Source organism: Uloborus diversus, chromosome 6, assembly GCF_026930045.1.
Source record: "Uloborus diversus isolate 005 chromosome 6, Udiv.v.3.1, whole genome shotgun sequence".
NCBI classification, from domain to species: Eukaryota; Metazoa; Arthropoda; class Arachnida; order Araneae; family Uloboridae; genus Uloborus; species Uloborus diversus.
This window is the reverse complement of record NC_072736.1, coordinates 28533319-28556679: the sequence shown is the minus strand read 5'-3', so window position 1 is coordinate 28556679 and position 23361 is coordinate 28533319.

Below are 23361 nucleotides of genomic sequence, written 5' to 3'. Positions count from 1 at the left end.
AAAAAATAAATAAATAAATAAATCTGATTATTAATGAAATTTTGGAAAATTACTTCTAGAAAATTTTTGAAATAAATGATTTTAGCATATCTTCCACTGATTTATTGCCAACCCCTTTTCACTACGTCGGGAATATCAGGGTATTCAAGTAACACAAGTTCCGATACAAGACTTTCCATTTTACCAACACCAGAAACACCTGTTATCGAACGTCTCCATGCGGATGTCTCAAACACGGCAACTTTTCGAATACTTCGTCACAATTTTCGAGAAAGAATCTCCCTATCGGACATGCTTGCGCGCACCTGTCACTCGCTTGAGCTACCGCTACTTTCTTTGCCCACTTATGCAAGTCGCTCTGAATTCTCGACTTGGAACGGTATGGAACACGATCGGGAAGGGTTTGTCGACCCCGGGATTCTCCGATATCGATACAGCAGCAAAGAGTCATTAGTGCACTGCTTATTCTGCCATGCGGGTGTCAACAGGTTGACGTCTACATGATGTTACATGTACATCATAAGAGCCCGTCTCACGTCCGGGAGGAAGTTGTCATTGCAACTATCCACTTCGATTGATTGATAGTGAGGTAGAAATGAATTTTTTACGTTGTAGCAGCTTAGAATAAGTAATGACACGTCTGCCTAGCATGTCTGCTATGGTGAAGTAGTATGTTCTTGATTGTAGTGTCTTATTAACTCCATGTTAATCCACAATTAAGAAGCAAAACACGTTATTTCACTATAACAGACATAGGAAGAAAGACATGCAGTATACCAGACGGCCGGTTAACTCATCCTGAGACTGCAGTTTCGTTTTTAATAGAACTCTTCAGTCAGGAATGCATCTAAACAACCTTTACTCAGCTAAAGACCTTGTACAGTAAAACCTGTAAAGTTGACCACCCTTGTTAGTTGACCACCTCTCTATGTTGACCACTTTTGTTTGGAACGGAATTTTTCCTATCTCATATAGCGAAGGAAAACCTCTGTAACTTGACCACCTCTCTATCTTGACCACCTGTCTATCTTGACCACTAATGTACGCCAAATTTGGTTTGGAGTATTGTAAAAAACCCTTTGTAAGTTGACCACTTGGTTTATTTTTTTCAACTTTCTTCAGCAAATTATTTTATTATTTATTTATTATTATTTATTTATTTATTTATTATTATTTTTTTTTGATAGCTTTCTAAGAATGTTTTTAATGTTTTGATGACAGACTAGCATTTTATTAACTAAACAGCAGCTTAAAGCTTATGCTGCTCTTTATTCTCAAAACTTGTTTTTCATTTGTTGTTCTACTTGCGATAGCTTTTTGTACTCTGTTCAATGAAAATAATTGTCAGTAGTAAAGTTCAAAATCTTTTTTTTCAGTTGAAATATGCTGTGGCAACACAGGAATTGTGCAAAAAGAGCTGGCCTGGATTTATATATTTTGGGTCCCCCTGCAACAAAATATGTAGGCCCCTCCCTCCTGGCCAGTAGTGTCTATTTGTAAAGTGCATAAGTCTTAGTGCTAGTTTTTTTCTATTTTTTCTTCAATTTCTAGGGCCGTTAGCCCCTTTAAGGATGCGGTCCCCTCGCACTGCGGGTACACAGGTCTGGGCCTGCTAATGAGTAAAGTTACATGTTTCTGGTCCAAGGGATTAAGAGATAGGACATTTTAATTTTTCCTTTACGAATTGGGAGAGTTACCGAGCTTGTAACTCTTTGTGCTATACATAAAAAGGCTTCAAAAAGAAAGTTAGTTGAACTTGAGATTAATAAAAAGTATGAAATATTAAAATTGAAAATGGAGAAAACCAGAGAAAATTAGCTGGTATATATAGAATTTCTAAACCTACAGTGTCTAATATAGTTAAAAACAAGAAAAAAATAACAAAATTATTTGAATAGTATTTTTAAGTATTGTTTCACTTTCAATAATGTTAAACACTGAAAGTGAGTTGAACAGAAAGAGTAAGGGTGAATGCCTCAAAAAATGAATACATTGTGCAAGAAATGACAAAAAAAAAAAAAAAAAAGACCCTTTATAAGTTGACCACCTGTCTAAGTTGACCGCCAAAGTGCTGCACCGCGATTGGTCAACTTACACAGGTTTCACTGTACAGTCGACGCTCGATATAACGACCATCTCTGTCCCAGAGAAAAAAGTCTTTATAACGAGTGGTCGTTATAAGAAGTATAACTTTAAAAAATATACACAGTCATCATGCATGCCCCGTTGTTCCATAAAGAAATGGTACTTTTCAAACATTTCAGTTAAATGCCCAAATTATTTTTATCATAGGAATTTTTAGAAAAATCGTGTGCAAAATACTATGACAGGATATTAAAGAACTTTTAAAGTAGAAACTATAGAAAGGAAAATGTTACACACTTACAAATCTGCTACCACTACACTTTATGAAGATAAAACCAGAAACAGACGTTTGCCTTTTTAGCAGACGTGATTTTTGCAAAACATTATTTTCCGTTTCAGATATAGGTGATAAATTGTGTGTGTGTGTGTTTTTTTTTTTTTTTTTTTGCTTTTCAAAGAAACATTTAGGAATCTGGAAATTTCTCGATTTTTCCTCCCATTATTTTTCTGTGCTAGTTGTGGTGAATGGTAATTCCCCCCCCCCCCTCAAAGTTGGATTTGACATACATTGAAAACTTCAGGCAGATGTCCGTAAACAATAAACAAGGTCATTTCAAGCTACAAATTTGTTTTATTGGAAAGAACACCAGAAATAGCGTCCGCTGAATTCGGTCGTTGTATTGGATTAGACGATACAGAACGGTCGTTATAACGAAGGCGAATTAACGTAGAGTTCATAGGAACAAAGTTGGGACTTTTACCACTGGTCGTTATAATGGGACGGTCTTTATAATGTGTGGTCGTTATACTGAGCGTCGACTGTAATAGTTTTGAGACTCCTGTTTGGCCAGCTGACGCAAATGCGTCGGCCATGTTTTTTCCCCCACCCTAAGCATGTCAACAAATTTCGCTCTTCAGAAATAATAAATTCGCATTTGAATGTCTTTTATTTGTTCCATCTGTTCCCACTTTGAATAATATCTAGAAGTTCTTGTTCCGAAACAAAACAATAATTAGATCATGCAAAACGAGCCATAAAGGAGATGGATGACGTTTTTAAGTGGCAGCCAATCAGCAGCCTCCAAATTTTTACGTGGTCTGTAACAAAGTAAAGGTTGTTTATATGCGTCAGGAGTAGTGAATAACCGAGTTGGAGGCAGATGTCATCTAATTGAAGCTGAGAGTGTCAACAAACTGGTAGATAAAGTTAATTTATCTCACCAGCGAGTGTCCGCAGCATGGTACAGTTCGACTCGTGAATTGAAGGCAAAACTTAAACATTTAGCAGTAAGTTATCGCCCCTAAGCCAGGGCTAAGGCCCCCCCCCCCAGAACTACATGCACTATACCAGCCAACCCGGTTATCACATCCTGAGACTGCAGTTCGTTCTTATTAGAACTCCTCAGTCAGGAATAGTGAATCACTCTGGCTTAGGAGTGGTAACTTACTGCTAAATAAGAAGTAATTTAACTCCAAGATGGCGGTCGTGTCACAACTTAAGCTACAATTTAGGGCTTTAGTAGCGCAGCGAGTTATTATATTAGATGTTCGATCTGAAATTAGCTCTGCTCTGGCAGACAATTTAATTTTCGTGGTTATAAGAGGAGGGATCGACCTAGAAACTAAGACTTAGTTGCTCAAATGATGTGTTTTTTGTAAAAATAATGCATGCATTCAGAGTGTCTTTTATACACAATTTCTTTATTTTCAATTGCCCTATTCATGTTTTAATAGCATTTTTGAATCTACTGGAATGAAATTGAAAAAAACTTCTCTAGTAGTCCCTCTTATGCTGCCGTGTGCGGGTAAAATGCAGTAACTGCAAATTTTTCTTTTTTTTCTTTGTTTTTCATTTTTATCATCTAATTATTAAAATGTTTCCAATTGATACTGCCCAATCATGTGAGAAATGGAAAGTAAAATAGATTTTACTTGAAAATTAAAATTTTAATTTGAATAGAATTAGAGCAAATTTGAGCAGACAAGATGAAGTTTCGAAATGTTTCAAAACTCTTCATTTTTATTTCCTAGCATCAAAGTTGGCTATAATTTATTATATCGCATAAAAAATTACAACGTGGGAGGATGAGAGAGTTCAACCACTTCCAATCGGCATTCAAGAGCAATTTAGAAATAGTAACTGCAGAATAAATGGATTATACAGTGAGATGTGTATAGTAACACCAACTTATTTTGTGAATTTTTAAATAGAAAACTGCATTTACAACCAGAGTCTTACAAGACAAAATGTAAAATCTTAGGAGTGAGAAAAACATTTAGGTGCCACACATGAAAAATTATTTTTCAGAGATTATCATTGGTGTGTCATAGGTGATACCTGCTTCATTTTGCAATTAACAATTTGACACTTCAATTAAAAATAAATAAAGCTAAATAATAATAATAATAGTAAAACTAAAGATGAAAAATCCTTTCCTTGAAACATTCGAAGGATGCAGTTCTTCTGAAACTGAAAATAATGATGAAAACATATTTAATCTAAAATTTTGAGAAAGTTTCCTTGTTCAGCTTGGAAATTTTAAAGATACTAGCTGCACATCACCTGTATACAAATAGGTATCATTATGTTTTGTCGCAAATCGACAACTTTCTGAATTTAATTGGCGACTAAATGGCGGAAATTTTGAATTCTAGATTAAGTTTCAAAGTATTAGGAGTGTTCAAATGAAATGGCACTAAATATCCTAGCAACATAACCGTTAACATATTTGCGTATGCTGCTATAGGAGAACGTAGCGAGACATCTGGGGATGTGATTGGAGCATCTAGCGTGGATTGGAGCATGCGCAGGAGAGATCAGAAGCTCTTACAAAGAGTGCCGTCCAACTGACTGTGTTTTTCCACGTACGAGGTTCACGACTAATTGAATTCCTTGAGCATAGGTGAACCATTGACTCCGTTGTGTACTGTGAGAGACACTCCAAAACCTACGCAGATTCATAAAGTTCAAAAGACCGGAACTGCTCTTAAAAGGGGTGGACCTAATCCATGATAACGCGCGTCCACACATCTCCAGAGTCACTAGGCAGCACTGCCTAAGTTCAAGTGGGAGCAACTTGACCATCTGTTCTACAGCACGGACATGTCGCCCTGCTAGTTCCACGTGTTTGGTCCTTTGAAAATGCATCTAAAAGGGAACCGCTTCAACTCGGACCACAAATTCAAGGACAAAGTGAAGGACTGGGTCTCGTTACGGCCACATCAATTCTGGTAACAGGGAATCCTTCGGTTAGTTAATCAGTGGAATCGAATGCTCAGACCTATTATGCATAATTTAAATGAAGTCTTCCCATAGTATCGTTTTGTACCTATATCTGAACAACCCTTCTAAAAATTTATTTATCATTTTTCAAATAATTGTTTGTACATACATCATGTGCAAAAGAATATGCAGTCCAGCTAAATATGCTGATAATTGAAGAGCATGAATTTTTGCATGAATAAATGTCATTTTGCTTGAAAAGTCACTTTACTGTTGAATTTCAGGACAAGCGATCTTACACGCGAAATCTTCGACGTTAAAAACATGCAAAAATTCAAAGGAAAGGAGGAGGGGAGGGGGGAACTGGTCAAATCTGGAGAATAAGGAGTGCAGTGAAATTGGAAATACCAAGCTCTTAGACACTCTGCAGATATAAGTTGTTCTTCTAAAGGTTGGAAACAAGCTTGGAGAGGTGATAATAATAATAGTTATAATTATTTATATTATTATTATTATTATATACAGATCCCCATACAATCCGGACTTTTATCTATGAAACTTCTTTTGATGGGGGTTACAACAAGGACAATAATCTATAGGAATCTCCCTAACTCACTGAAGGACCTGAAATCGGCTATTAAAAGTGAGATTGAAGAACTTGTTGGGATGGCTTATTAACACTATAGTCGCTAATGAGATACGAAATGGACTTTAATGACGTATATTTTACTACTAATATGAAGTGTTGAACAAAAATATTTCACACGGTCACACACGTAACACTCTAATGTCACACATATAACAGAATTTATTAACTTTTTACTGGTAATATTTCAGCTCCAGAAAAAAATATTTTATGAAGTACTTAGTATATTTAGACACATATAAAAAAAACATGATTCATTTCACTTTCAAACCTTCACACGAAATCAAAGATAAAATGAGGTGTAGTTTATTTATGGATTTTCTAAGTCACACACCTAACGCTGCACTAACATTTAAAATTTTGTGGGGGAAAAAATAGACAGCCTACAACAAATAAATTGCCATTAAAATAACCTTGATATTCTCAGATATCATACTAAAGAAAAATAGAAGATACTTTCATAACTTCATCTAAATTTTTATTGTTATTTGCAAAAAAAAAAGAAAAAGGAAAAAAAAATGAACTTTGACATCTTGAATTCAAATTATGTTTTTCGCAATCACGAGTGTGTGTGTGTATGTACGCCTGTGTGTTTGAGTGTGGGGAGGGGGTATGTGTATGTGTGGGTAGTTGTGTGTATGTGTAGGTGTGTGTATGTGTTTGTGTGTCTGTATGTATGCGTGTGTGTATGACTTTGTGTGTGTAGGTGTAGGTGTGTGTACGTGTTTGTGTGTCTGTATGTATGCGTGTGTGTAGGTGTATGTGTGTGTGTAGATGTATGTGTGTGTGTAGGTGTAAGTGTAGGCAAGTAAGTGACGCAACCTGGAGACGGTTTTCGCTAAAGGAGCAGCATCGTGAGGCGGCCGGCCGGTCAACGGTGGTGCTGCAGAAGGTGCTGGCGGGAAAATAAAATCATAGCACATCAAAACAGTCAAGTGAGAACAGTAAGCAATTGTGATTGCTCAAGAACAAAACAAAACAAAAAAAAAAAAAAAAAAAAAAAAAAAAAAAAAAAAACAGCGTCACAAGGTTGTCACAAGGTTAAGCACGTAACGGTGGAATATATATTATTTTTTCCCTCGTGTATCACGTTTCTTGACAAAAAAAAAAGTATTTTTATCATTCGTGGAAACAATTTAACACTTCCTTGACAGAATACTTTAATTCACACCCAAAATCACTTTCACAAGTTGACTATAAACAAACAACAACGATTATCACGTAACTAATAATAATAAAAGCAGCGACTTTCACTAACGTCTTAAAGAACAGCAGATTTCTTCGATTCCGAAGAAATCTACTGTCATCCAACATCTCCAAAGCTCGTTATTCATAAAAAGTCAAAAAATAAATAAATAAATAAAAAAGAAGTATTATCGCACTTTTTATGGAGCATTTTTGCATGATGCGTGACGTAATTGCCCTTAGAATCGGTGCGAGATGGAAAAGGAAAGTGGAGGGCAGACGTAATCCTCATCTCGGGAAAAGAAGGGAAAGTCAGATGTGACGAAATTGGACGGGCCTCTAGGAATTGGGTCACTCGAATACCTTTCCCATTGATGCTGCGTTCGTTTGGTGGGTATTAAAGCCAAAGTTTTAATCATTCCAAGTGAACCCAATTTTATTTTTTATTAATCTTCTAAGACGGTGTTTTCTTATTATATCGATATTAATGCTTGAGGGTAGAAATGTCGAGGATTCCTTTGCTTTATTTGTGCATCACTCTCAGAAATGCAGCCAAAAATCTCACGAAATGTTTTTAGTGTTGGACAAAATGGCTTTGTGAGAAATGGCCCGATTAAACAAAAATTTCGTTATGTTCGAACATGAGTTCTGTACCGAGTGGGGAAAGAAATGTCGTAAATGATGAAATTTGTCCAACGATTGAAGAATCTTTGAAAAATAGCGATGCATCAAAAGGATACGGAAACTAAAATAATAACTAATTTCGTTTGTTCGTTTTTATAGAAGCTTACAGCTCGGGTGTTTTTTTTTTCCTTCTTTCTTTTTTTTTTTTTTTTTTTTTTTGAGCAATCACGAATTGCTTATTGTTCTCACTTGACCGCAGTTGATTGTCATATTCTTTTATTATTGTTTTCGGTTGATTGTAAACTTCTTCCCGCACTTTGGTTGAAAAGAATTTTGCGACAAATGAAACCTAAAAGCTAAATTACACTGTGAAAAAATTCTTAATGAATGCTGGATGAGAAATTTATTGCCAATTTGGCACTATACAAGTTACGATAATTTCCCCTAAAAGTTGATTTAAAAAGTAAAAAATCTGCCAAAAAATATATTAAGTCGTCAAGAAGAAATCCATTTTATTCAACTTCTATTGGGAATATTTGTTATCAGTTATTTTTGCATACGTTAATCTTTCTTAGAATAGAATGACGAAATAAATTTTAACAACAAACGATAGCAAACAAAACCAACTGTTGCCATTAAAGAAATCCCAGATGGAAAAAAATATTAATTAATTTTAAAAACCAATGCTGCAGACAATAAATATTAGTTGGGTCCATTGAGAATATTGAGAAAGATTGAGAAGGATGGATCCTAGAAAATCCTTAAAACATAAAATAATGTTTATTATGATATTTAAAACAAGTAAAAAAAAATGCAAAGGTAAACTGAAATTTGTTAATATTAACAACTTTTAGAATAATAGAGTAAACACCTGACAGCAATTCCTAATTGTGAAAACTTTTAACTGGTCAGAAACGAGTTTAAGAAAAGAAACCAGTTTAGGAGGCCGAAATCTTAGTGTGATTTTTCAACAGGAAAGATATAATCAGAATTTCTTTAAACTTGAAGAATATTTTATTCTTCCCTTGAAGTACACCTTGTAATTTTTTCAAGTCATTTTCACCAAAAATAGTGGCGTTAGAAGCTACTTTTCATGGACGGTCGTCATTAGAGATTGTTGTTGGGGGGTATTACCCCGAAGGCTCAATTATTATCTGTAATCAATACTTTTTTTTCTCGTTAACAACATATTTCCTAAGAGTATGAACCGAATTAGGATCAAAAAAATTGAAAATTGGATGTTTTCGGGACGTTTGATTGCAATGTCATGTTTTTCTACCATTTTTTTTCACATTTCGTGCATTAAAAGCATTTTAAGCAGGCGGGCCAAATGTCAGAAATAATAATTTCCGTCAGGTTGCACATTTTTTATTTTTCTTAAAAACACAAATAAGCAAGTACAGCTTCGCCCATATAACCTCTTGCTAGCAGAGTATTTCATGGTTGTCTGGTGCAATGTAGACGAATTAAAAAACATACTTTTATTTGTTTCTTTTGCTAGGAAAATGAAACATAACTGACAATTACGTGTATTCTGAATTGTGTTTTGACGTGCTTCATGCGCCTATACAAGCGTTCACATGCCTAAGTGTTTCCAAATAGCGAAGTCATTTACAGAGCATCAGGGGTTGACCACCCTCCCTCACTACACCATTTAGGAAAGTGGTGTAGTGAGGGAGGGTGGTCAACCCCTAGAGTTTTTTGTTTTAGCACATATTGCGAATCCTGCTATCGTAGATTATATAGTGCATGTAATTAGGAGTGTAATGACCTTTCCTTCCTGGAATGTAAACTCTGGCTGTGTTGGTTACTGAGGATATTTATCTTTGTCTAAATACGTATGGACCTCATCCAAATCAACTTGATGGAATTTCTATTACAACTATGTTTTACAACACAATTCATGATGTTTTAATTTTAACCTTTCTGGCAATACGTTTACATCTACAGCGAATGGTGTTTCAAACAAACGAAAAAGTCAATAATGGATTTTAAAAACAATTCGAACTTCAATTAAGGTATAAAAGAGGCATATTTGGCTACCGCCTTTGTGTGATGTCTATTTCGAAATTACACGTTATATATCAGGTTGGCGAAAATTAAGTTACATTGACGAGGGCAACAGGAGGATCAAATGATATCCAATAAACGATTGAAAATCTGTTAAATTGAGAATCAGCTTCATTGAAAATGCTCAAAAACTTTGTTTTTATAGCTTTCTTAACCTAAAGAATGCTTAATCAGGAATACAGTACAACTTTGGTTATTTAATTCGAAAAATAGAAGTTTTTTCTTTTCTTCTTTCTTTTCTTTTTGAGAGAGAGATAAAAAGCTTCAATTGATGTCACATTCAAAAGAATCAGGGATGGAATAATGATAATTAGCTCTGAATGGAAATGAAAAATGTCATTTTATTGATAACACTAACCTAAAAATTGGGCTACCAGGAACATAGCTGAAATTTAGTAGTGCGATTAGAACATCATTCTGCTTTTAAAGTACGAAAGATTTCAAAGATTTCAAAGTACGAAGATTTCAAAATACGAAAAGTTAACTGATATCATTTTAAAAACTGAAAAACTAAAATTAGAATCAGCTTCACTTAAAATGATCAAAACTATAGTTTTTCTGATTTTAACCAAAAAGTTCTTTAACCAGGAACACTATTCAGCGTTGGCCATTTATTCAAACAATAGAAACAATCTTTGCTGAGAGATAGAAAGTTTCAATTGATATTTCAATCAAAGTTTCAGGACTCAAAGAATGATAATCAGTTTTGTGGGGAAATAACAAATAATATTGTATTGATGACATGTAGCCTAGAAATGGTCAACTGTGAACATGGCTAAACTTTAGTAATGCAATCCGAATTCTTCAATGATATGAAGGGGACATAGAAATTACTTATTGAAATATTTTCGTAAGTAATAGAATCTTATCCCATAAAAAATTTCAGGACTGATAGAAGTTGGACTGATAAAAATTCAGGGCTTATGATAATCAGCTCTGTGGTGAAACCACAGTGGTGTCCTGTGGGGAAACCACACTAAAGCTGAAAAACCTTGATGACATTTTACCTAAAATTTGTGCAACGAGGAATATAATTGAACTTTATCCATGCAATACGAATACTTTAATAACCTGCAGGTTGCGAACAAACTACCAATTGATATCCTGCTGGAAATTCTAGGATTGATATTCCAGAGCCTCTGTCCTCGATGCAACAGGTGGAAAAGGAATATCGCTCTGGGGGCCTGCAAGCGAAAGTCGATCGTTTTCGAATGCACTTTTACTGCGGGACGAGGAAAATTCCCATTCACTCTCGATTCGAAAGAGGATGTAAACAGTGGGCTTTTCCTCGATGACCGCGACCCCTGCCGGCAAGTGGCAATGATCCTGAATTCGGATCTGGGTCAAGCCGGTTGGTCATTCGCTCGGCTATTTTCGGCACGGTCGAAGTCCGTTGGCGGCGGGTTTAAAAATAGGCAAGCGATATCCATTCCACGACGGTGTAAACAAACGCGAGGAGAGCGGGAAGTTAGGATTGAGTAACGTCTGGATGACATAAGTGGTTCGTTCTTTCGTTCCAAAGCGGGATTCAAGGATGTTGTCTTCCTGGTGTTTTCAATTTCTCTTTCGAAACTGAATTGCAAACACGGTCAGCTTCCATCCCGGGTAGAGTTCAAGAAGTAGAACAATATCAATTAATGAACTCAGGTGGTAAATACTTGAGCAATGACCATATGCAAATCAAAACTACCGCAGACGAAAATAAAATAGAGTTTCACATACAGGGAAGAAAAAGTTTTCTGGGATCGAAAGTCAGTTTCACTGTGCTAAAAAATTAAAGCTAGAATCGGTAAAAATAACAATTTATATATGAAGGTAATAAACCTTTGGGATATGACCTAAGAAAATCAAAATCTTCGTGAGCAGTTGTTGTTCACCTGCCCCTAGTTAAAAAAAACAGAAGCAAAAATTGAGTGCCATTGCTTCCAGAGGTTATACTTCTTTATTTTATTCACATGCAGGACAACACTTGTGGGCAAATTAAACAATTTGTGGATCAAAATTATCGTGAATGACTTTCATTTAAAATTTAAATGTGTCTGATGCATCTACTTTGTCATTTTTATGAAAAATTCTTGAGGAATAGTAGAGTGAGGGGGAGGGGGAGACAAGATAGCTACAAAAATTAGATAATCATGTGAATTTCAAAAAGGTTTGGATAATATGAAAACTGGATATCCCTCAGATTAAGAAGGGTCAGAGTATAAAGTTTTCCATACATTTGAGCTCAGAAGTGAGAAAACTTTTGAAAGTTTCTGTGTTGTGCAAAATTAGTGTTTGTGCATTTTTCACGTCGATTTTGATTGGTTTTTAATTTCGGTTCATATCGCTAGTTTCGAAACTGAAATATTTCAATTCACTTTACAAATACATTTCTTAACTAAAACTGTTTGTTAGTATTGACTTATCTACCTGAAAAGGTTTACTGTGATAACTTCAACAGTTGCTTGAATAGCCAAACTTATGAATAGGGATGCGCGGATAGGAAAATCGGCCGATTGCTGATTCATCGGCAGAGCAGATTAATGCTCATAACGGTTATTTTTACCACCACCAATTTCTCCATCATATTTTTTCCTTTAATAATTTAGACTTTAGAAAGAGTGAACAGTTTTTTTCTGAGACTTGATTTATTTTTCTCTACTATCCTAATTTTTCCAAACAGTTCTCAAATTTTCATCCAGTTTCTTTAAGCCAATGTTCGTATTATTGTTAGATAAATTACACTATGTTAACTAAATAGGAAAATTAACGAGCTGATGTGTGCCTCACATAACTTCCTTTTACTCCAATTTAATGTAATTTTCCCATTATTTTTAATTTTAATGTGCTTCACTAGTTTACTTTCTAAATATCACTAACAGTAGCCAAATTGAAACCAAATTAAAAAATAAAATAATCGCCAAATTTGTCGCCAGGTTGGCGACAAAACTTGGGGACCAAAAGACTGGCGATATATCGCCAAGTGTCCGCCAAATTATAACACCACCTGAGATTACACCGAAATTAACAATGACTTCCCCCAAAAAAGGGGCAAAAAAACCCCTTAAAAATACCCGAATGCAACCAAAAGGAGAGATGCACATCTAGACCCCACTAAGAGTCTACATACCAAATTTTAACTTTCTAGGACATACCGTTTTTGAGTTATGCGACATACATCCGCACATACGCATATGAGACACATACATACATACGTACATATCTACGTCACGAGAAAACTCGTTGTAACTAACTCGGGAATCGTCAAAATGGATATTTCGCGTGTCTATACGCTCTTAGGGACTTATTCACGTGCAGTCGAGACAAAAAAAAAAAAAAAAACTCAACATTCATTCGGAGTGAGCAAAATGGAAATTACGGTCGGTTTTTGAGTGAATTTTTTTCGCGAATACAATACTTCCTTTTTCGTAAAAGGAAGTAAAAATATTAGCGCGTAGCCCATCCCTAAATATTTAATTAAGTTTTACGCACGTTCTAAACTATTTGTTTTGTTTTTATTCTGTACACTTTCATACTGCATGACACAGTTATGTTTGCAGAAAATAACATTTATTTATTGTTAACACATGTATTCATCATTGTTTCCAGTTGAAGGTACGATCTAAAATTGTTTTGGAAAATATCTTTTTCTGCAATTAATCGCCAAAATTCTGCTGGTAATAAAAATCGACAAAGTGAGCGATACTTGCAAACATGTACATTCATGACAATTTAAAAACCATGAAGTTATCATGCAAATGAAATCAAGTCTTTCTGAAATTCAAAATAACTTAGAATATGCAATTGATTAACATTACCACACGATAAAATTTTTCAACAGACTCAAAAATAACCCGTCATGGTGTGACGGAGCAAATTGCCTTTTAATTAAAGAGATTGGACTTCAATTTAACGTGTTCCACTAAATATTTGTTCCTCAAAGCCAGACTAACGTAAGTCACATTTTTACTACATTAAAGGAGAGCGTAAAAATGTTTGTTTATTGCATACGAAAGTTGTGACTCGCACTTTAATAAAACTGTTCAATAAACAGAGATACATACTACCATTTAAAAATGAAATAACCGAATTTTAGGTGCTCCAACAATGAAATAAACCTTACGCTAACCATTTATAACCTATGGTTTCGTACTGAAGTAGGGAGTGACGGACATAAGTACATCTATTTTATCTCGAGTTTCATTGTTGGTGACGTCAGAGCGTTACTCTATCAGTGATTTCGGCATTATATATATATATATATATATATATATATATATATATATATATATATATATATATATATATATATATATATATATATATATATATATATATATATATATATATATATATATATATATATATATATATAAGGATTATAAAAGGTTTGGCGAAATTCCAATTAGCTGCGGTGTCTTGAATTCTGCAAAGAAGCAATTCCTTGTTATTACTTAATTTTTTGGGCATTTTTCTATGTGAGACATTTTTCATGCGGTACCTTACACCGTATTAAAAAAAAGTTTTTTTTTAAAACTGTAATGCGAAAAACTAGTTTTTATAGCTACTCGTAAAGTTTTGAGCAATTTTTTTACGCAGTCCCTATGAACCGCACAAAATCAGGTTTGAATGTATATGAAAATTAATACTCAAAGCTTAAAATTAGTGCAAATAAAAAATGCAAATGTATTCACAAAAATGCCACACCTGTTTAAATGGATTGAGAAAGCAACGAACGGAGCTCAAACGTTTCCGAGATACTGTAGTTCCATATTTATACATCTGCAGACGAAAAGGACTTTATGATGTGTAGAACGAAAAGATAAACTATGTTAGAAACGGGGGAGAGACACTCGCCCTCATAGAGAGCAATAGAGAGACACATTCTACACCTTTCCTCATGCGACTTTCCTCTGCGCGTCGCTTGTTTCGTTGTTTGTTTAAATTAAGTTCAACTGTTTTGAAAATAGAATCAGCCCCATAGCCCGGCATTTCACGTGCTATCTCGAATATTCCTTCATTACATGGAAGAATGAAAGGAAACGCGACACATGCACAACGACAATTGAAAAATAACGAAAATGCAATGTAAATTAAAATTCAACCCCATCAGATTACAACCAACAGCCGCCGAAAAATTCCCGTGAGATTTAGGGAAACATTCCTACAGGTTCTCATGATAATGCAGCACACAGCTCATAATAACTTCCACATTGATTAAAACTCTCCATTAAAACAAGGACAACGCATCCTAAATAAGTTCAAAAGTACCTAAACATTCCTATTGGAACAAAGATAACAATACCTCAAAAAAAACGAATTAATTTTTTCAACGTTTTTGTTTATACACTAATTTCTGAAAAATCGCATTAGAATGTAGTTAATCTTCTCTAAAAATGCATAGAATCTTTTAAAGATGCGAGAATTTTAAATGCGAAAAAAGTTGAACAATATTTTCTTTTTGTGGAAAGGGGGGGGGGAGGGGAATCAGTAATTTGATTTCCAACAAAATAACTTATGACACTTTATATTTATCGTCTGTTTAACTTCAAGAAAGGATTTAGTTTGATTCGCAACTCCAATAAACTATAGGGGGCGCTACAGTCACTGTCTAATGGCGGATGAAAAAGGTAAAACAAACAAATGCCGTAACTTATAACTTGCTTTGACACTTAGTGAATGACAGTAATTTTTCATCGTGTTTGTGGGAAGCTTTCTTTTCTATTCTTCTGAAATTACATTACACCACAAACTGTCTGAATCTTGTAATTTTCCCCAAAGAAAACACATGAAACGGAATGTTTTACCTTTTTCTTTAGTATTGTTAATCACCGCAAGGTAGCGTATTCGAGCTCTGGAGTTGCGAATAAATTTTAATATTCTTGAAATTCATTGTCGAATAACTTTATGGTGAAATATAGAGGCAAATTTTCCTCATTGGTTGTTTATCGATGCTAAAAATTTGAGAATCTATATTTTTTAAATTTTTTCTCATGGGAGCATTTAAACTCATTTTCTTCTCCACCATTGACTGCTGCATTGTCCCAGTTTTACAAAAACAAACGACCTAATAAGCAGTTAAGAAACGAATTTATTCCAAAATAAACTGGATCCCACGGAGAATTAGCCGGGGAAAAAACGAGAGTTTCAACGAAAGTTGATTGACGCTTGGCACATTAAAAATGGATGCATCTCAGATTGTTAATCTGAGAGCATTACGCAATTAAGAGCCTCTCAGTCAGGAATACTCGTTTTTCGAAGTGTCGCTGAACTCCTCGACGACCCTGAATGTGTTCTATAAATGCTTTCAATAACATGCATTCGAATCGGGGCGAGAACTAGAACACTTTTCTAGAAAATTCGACTCCTTAAAAGGGAGGGAGGGAGGGAAAGGTGTGGAAGAGATGGGAAAACCGGCAGTCTTCGAACTTCGAGCTCTTTGAATATTCGTGAGTTCATGTTTCCCTTACATGGAGCAAAGCTGTTACCATAAGTTTTCCTCGATGAAATATTTTGTATTTGACTAGCAGTACCCGCACGGATTTGCCCGTAGTAGAATATTAAAAGGTCAATCGGTTTGCCTGTATATTTACAAATAATGGATAATGAATTTCTCGCCTATTTGCTATGTTAATTTGCTCGTCCATGTTATGATAATTCGTTCGGTAAAATATTCTTAAAATTGGAATAGAAAAAGAACAAAATCGAATTTTTGAAAAATCGTGTCGAGGTGCACACCCCCATGCTACAAACTAATTCTGTGCAAATTTCATGAAAATCAGCTGAACTTTCTTGGCGCTATGCGCGTCAGAGATTCAGACATCCAGTCAGAGAGAGATCCAGTCCCCCAATCAGAGAGAGAGATTAAGACATCCATACAGAAAGACTTTCAGCTTTATTATTAGTAAAGATAAAGATATCCGATTGTTTTTTTTTAATCAATAAAAAAAGCTGTTTGTATGATAAGGAACATATGTTAGTTTGTGTGTGCATTTGTTCCTTATAGAAATCCTCAGTTTAAGTCGATTTTTTTTTTTTCAAATTTGGTGCGGAGGTCCTGTGATGCTGAGAAATAAATAAATAAGGGTTTTCGCCAGAAAATAGATGACATGGAATGTTTCTCCCATTACTAATTATAACCGAATTTTTGTAATTTTTAACAAATCCTAAGAGGCTACGTTAAAGATTTGAGTCACATAATTGCTCTTTTCTACATGACGAGGGAAAATTTTACCCTTTTTCGTTCTCTTTTTACTTCCTTTTACAAAAAAGTAAGCATTGTATTCGCGAAAAAATTTTCACTCAAAATCGGCCTGAATTTCCATTTTGCTCACCTCTGAATGAATGTTGAGTTTATTTTTGAACCCGACCACACGTGGATATATGCCTAGGAACGCACAGACACTCGAAATATCCATTTTGACGATCCCCGAGTGAATTACAACGAGTTTTCTCGTGACGTCTGTATGTACTTATATATGTACGTATTTGCGTATGTGTGTATGCATGTCGCATAACTCAAGAACGGAATGTCCTAGAAAGTTGAAATTTGGTACCTAGACTCCTAGTGGGGTCTAGTTGTGCACCTCCTTTTTTCATTGCATTCGGATGCTCCTCTTTTGCCACTTTTGAGGGGAAAATCATTGTTAATTTCGATGTAAACTCAAGTGGTGTTATAATTTGGCGACAAAATTTGGCGATCTTTTTTTTTTTAATCTGGTTTTAATTTGGCCACTATTGGTGATATTTGGAGAGTAAACTATTGAATCACATTAAAACTGCCAATAATGAGAAAATTACATTGAATTGGAGTAAAAGGAAGTCATGTGATGCACACATCAGCTCGTTTTCATAGTTGAAAAAGCGTCACTTGGCACAACTTTTATTTTCTAAGTGGGCCGTGCAACGCCGGGAAACCAAGCTAGTGTATGAATGAACTAGAAAATGAATAAGCTAAATTGTAATTAAAATAAATGAGTAAATAAATTATTTGATTAATGATAAAAAATGAGTGAATGAATCAGGGAATAGAGTTGTGAATGAATGTGTAAGTGAATGAATTAGAGAATGAAAAAATCAATGAATATGTAAATGCATTAATGTATGAATCTATATAAATTAAAAAAAGAATATATATTTACGTGTGTTTATGTGTTCTCTATACAAATTCACAGTTTACGTCAGATCTCGACCAAATTTGGCAGGGAGGTACTTGGGCACCCGAGAAAGAACATAGAAGGTTTTCAAACGCCAAAAATGAACCGAAACGTTCGAATTTTAATTTTAAGACTCGAAAATAGCATTAAATGGCTCTTTCTACCCGAAATATCCGATTTTCTTGCTTTAGGCCCCATTCGAAAGCCTGCGAAAAGTACCCCTGAAATTGATTTATTTTCTTCGAATTTAAAAAAAGCCAGGGCTTTAAAATCACCGGGAAAAAATTAAAATCATTTTTAAGTATAGTGGAATAGCATTTTCACATGAGAAGATTGTCGTTTGTGAGATCTCATTTTAAATTAGCGTGAATTAAACTCATTCAGAATGTTACCACTTTTTTTTTCTTGACTGCGACTAAACAAAATTTTGCTTTTGTTTTGAAGTAACAATTTCCCCTTTTGATTTCTTTTTTGGCAATTTATCTTTCTTTTTTTTTCCTTTTTTTTTTTTACTGTCAGAGCAGAAGATTTTATCAAGGATTTTAGTTGTATTTATGGAGGGTTGCGTTTAATTTATTTGGGAGTTTTTGATTCGTCGTTTTTTTTTCTTTCTTTAAGAATGATTATTTCGACGGAAAATTTTACAGTACATTTTTTTTCTCTAACTGAAGACTGATTGATGAACATACGTCACTTGACATAACTTATAATTTCGAGGTAGACCGTGCAAAGCCGGGCAATGCAGCTAATGAATAAATAAAAAATGAAATAAACTCTTTTACTTTGCCTTGCATGCGCTTTAAAGTTCTACTACACATTTAACATAAAAAAAGGCATGATTAAATGAATAAATAAATACGGTACTGCATATGCATCAGTGGGTCTTAATTTATATTTAAAATGTTAGTATCAAGACATAATCAGTTTATAATAACAAAAGTTGGTTTTGATATACCACAAAATATTCCAATATTAGTATCAAATAAAAAAAATGTATTGCATCATCGTGTATCTTGATCAACCTAGCTAACTATTTTCTGACGAATCTATGTGTTTCATAACGGAGTTAAAACCTTTTTCTTTCCAACGAAATATGTTGCTAGTTCTTTGAAACATATTTCGCTGATGCCCTCGAAAACCATCGCTAAAATGATAGTCAATCACGTTTCTTTTCAACGAATAAGATAACATTTTAGTAATAAACATCCGGAGAAGAATGAGCACTACACTTTCTTCTTCTGTCTTATTGGTTGTCTAGTTAGACTTGAAAACAGTCACTCGTCTCTTCTTTATTAAAAAAAAAAAAAAGTTTGTCTGGAAATCTGTATCTCTGTCGGGATATCTCTCTGTATCTCTGTGACGTGCATAGCACCGAAACCGGCTGATTTTCATGAAATTTGGCACAAAACTAGTTTGTAGCATAAGGATGTGCTCCCCGAAGCGATTTTTCGAAAATTCAATTTAGTTCGTTTTCTATTCCAATTTTAAGAGCATTTTACCGAGTAAATTATCAGAACATGGATGCGAAAATTACCATAATGTGGACGAGCAAAATACCATAGCAAATGGGTGAGAAATTCATTATCCATTATTTGTAAATATACAGGCGAACCAAATGACTTTTAAATTTTCTACTACGGGCAAAGTCGTGAGGGTACCACTATCTTGCCTTGGTGACTAAATAAATTACACAACCGACCAGTTTTAAAATGCCAATCCACTACCGATAGTTATTTCGTCACTGATTTTTTTTTCAAAATAAGTCATCCCAATTCCTCACATCGCTCTCATGGACACCAAACAGATACGAAAACCCATTATTCGTTTACTCACGGGCATGTTTGAACGTACCTTGAACGGGGGGGGGGGGGGAGATATGCAAATGGATGAAATTGCAAATAGGTCTCATATGACAATTTTCTGCCGCAACTAATTTTTTATTGCAGTGCCTTTTTGTTTTCGAAAAAAATTAAGTCCTGGATAAAATGACTACTAATAATAAAAACGTGGCTACTGAACTATAAGCATCTGCCAGTGACTGGCAACTAAATAAAAATTTGGATCTTCAGATCTATCACACGGTTGTCCAATCCCCCCTTCTCCCCGCCGAGTTCGATGACGCTCCCCTCCAAGGACGGATCCAGAAATATTTCAAGGGAGGGGCGATTGATTTTTATTACTTACTTTTTACTATGGATACTGATTTCAAAATATTGATCACAATGATTTTGGACTTCCGGAACAAACTGAATTCCGAAACAGTTTCGAGATATTGTCCCAAACCCAAACCTCCTCCAACATCGATGAAACTCGTCTAAATTTGCTTTTTGTAAACTTCATTTTCGAAAAATTACCGGTGGAGAGTCCCTCAAGGGAGGTGCGATCGCCCCCATCGCCCCTCCCTTGTATCCGTCCCTGCTCCCGTCAAATACTACGACACCCCTAAGAATGAATGCACCGCAAAAAGTGAAAAATACCGCAAAAATCCACTCCCTTAAATTTTAATGTCGCAGTTTGTACCATGACCCTCTCCCTTGGTTGACACCCCTGGTTTGTTTAATCTTCTATTTTTTACATTTAAAACTATTTATTATTCCGTCTTGTTTTTTGCATCCATAAAGTTTAATCAATTTGCATTGAAAAAAGCGTTTCTTGCCACCTAAAGCACCTGTCTGAATTTTTTTTGCGAATTTGTGTGGTTTTGAACTTTTTTTTTTAATCATTACTTTTTAGCACACAGGCATTTATTTATTTTTTTACCACTTTATGAGCTAACTAATGCCAAGAGTATCTAAACTAGTCTAACAACTTGGTTCGAAAGTTATACTGAGAAAAATCATTCAGAACTAAGTCACAAAATGTTGTTAAAGTAAGACGTAATTCAATAAAAATCTTCTTTCCAATATATTCTACGCGCTTTTTCTTTTGCAATGTGCTATCAATGTTTTATATTAAAATATCCCCCAACTGCGCAATCAGTAATGTCGCCAAACCCCACGTGAACAACTCTGTAAAAGTTGTTTCTCTGCTAGTGCACTGTCAGTACAGGGAAAAGAACCGGTCCTCGCCTGCGAGGGGAACGTGAGGCAAAGTGAAATAGTTAAAATGACTTACTTTTTTCAAAATGAACCAATTGGGAATTTGTTTTGAAAATTACAGTACATAAGGAACGAACAATGTATTTTACAATAAAACTTTTATTGAAGCATTATTTTTAATTTTTGGCACTGAATTAGTACTTTCAAAAAAACTGCATTTTTTTTTTCTTTTTCTTTTATGGGGCAAAATGGAAGTTAAAATATTATTTTTAATAAAATAGTTTTTATTTGATAATTAAAAATACTTTTTATCAAATGAGTAAATGAAAGAATGAAAGAAGAAATGAATAGATACAGGAGCTATAAACGAATAAATGATTAAAATAAATAATCAATGTATGAGAAAAAATAAATGAGTGAAAAAAATAGTGAATGAATAAATAAATAAGTAAATTATTAAATGAAGAAATGCAAATAGATTTATAAATGAATAAATAAGCAATTTTTTTAACAAATAATCGAATAAATAAATGACATGAGCTATTTCACATTGCCCCACCCACGTGTCCCGCAAGAACTTGAAACAGTTAAAATAAAAAACTAATATTAAATACATAAATTTATTTTATTTATTTCAAATGGCAGAGAACTTGACAAATTGGCAAAATACAAACAGAACGAAAACGAAGAGCAGGGGGAGGCGGGTGTCATTGTCTCATTCGGCTTCTTGCCTCCCTGTACCGTTTTACTAAGGAACTCGCTCGGAGTGCTCTGCAGTGGGAAATGAGGTGGCCATCCATGAAGGTGAGATCTCCGCAAAAAGTACAGTTTGGAGTAGCAAAAACACCAATTTTAATTAAATACCATAAATACTGCACCATTTAAATATTAATTCAGACCTACTTATATTCGGTGCAGTAAATACTTAAATACTGCACCGAATATTAGTTGGTCTGAGTTAATATTTAAAATGTTAATAACAAGACCTTCATTACTTCATAATAAAAAAAATAATAATTTTTGACTTACCACAAAATATTGCAATACAAGCTTGAATTTTGGAAAATTGCTTGTATTATCATTTTCTTTGATCTTCAGAGGCAATTTTTTCCTGTCTGGAGGAGACTGCATGTGTTACTACGTAGTTTAAATATTGCTAGATAGGTGGCACTAAGAACAGAATAAATATTTTTTCCATTTCACTTTGCTCCCCACTCCCCTACTTTTCCGTCGGTCAGCGATCATCTACATTCAGTTATCACTCCAAACTACAACACTCTAGCCGGCCGAATTTAAATGATGAACGCAATTTAAATGAACCCCTAAATTCCCTTTCATTATTTTGTGACAGACTGAAGTTTTCAGAAAACTCGGTCTTAGTTTTTTTTTCCTTAGCGAGAGTGCTGCTTAATAGTCCAAGAGCGATTGAGTGCCAGACCTACGTCATAGTATAAAAGTCCAAAATTTTTCTGCGTAAGGGCATCACAACAGGTAAGAAAGGTTCGCTAAAATTTAAGCTGAGTCACGCTGGCTTCGGCAGGAAACAGGTAGCAAAGGTGCGTAAAATTGCTGCAAAAAGCTAAACATCATAGATTTATTCCATGTCAATTGACCTGGTGGTCCCCATCCAACCATCTCCGATTTGGAAGACATTCTACAGAAGTGCAAACATACCTTTGAAACTAACTTATTCAAATTTTCAGCTTCCAAGACACCAATCATAAGGATCTAGAATACTTTAAAAAGAAAAAAAAAGTGGTGGAATCGGTGCCAAACATGGCAATTCGTTTCACAAAGCTGATCCGTCATTTTGGAGCCCCCCCCCTCTTTTTTTTTTATTGATCCTAGATCCTCAGGATTCGGATCTTGGAAGCTGAAAATTTGTACAGGTGAGTGTCAAATGCAAGTCTGCACCTCTATAAAATTTCGTTCAAATCGGAGATTGTCGGGTGGAGACGACATGGTCACTTGACATGAAATTACTCCGTTTTTGACGCAACTTTTCTACCTGTTTCCTGCCAAAGCCAGCGGGACTCAGCTCAAATTCATACCGAACCTTTTTTACCTGCTGTGATGTCCTTACGCAGAGAACATTTGGACCTTTATACTATGACGTAGTTTTGGCACTCATGGACTCTTACTCTATAAGATTCCGCTTCCCACTAGAGAATTTGGTAGATATTGAGCAACATTGTATGCTTAATATCTACCTAATCCTAGTATGTTAATATAGCAGAGCAGACAGTAGCAGAATTTCTTGCATTAGTCTGCAAAACCAGTCTCAGAGGAGATAATTTATCCGCTTCTCCAACGACGCGAATCCAAGCATACTATCATTGAAAAATGCAATTC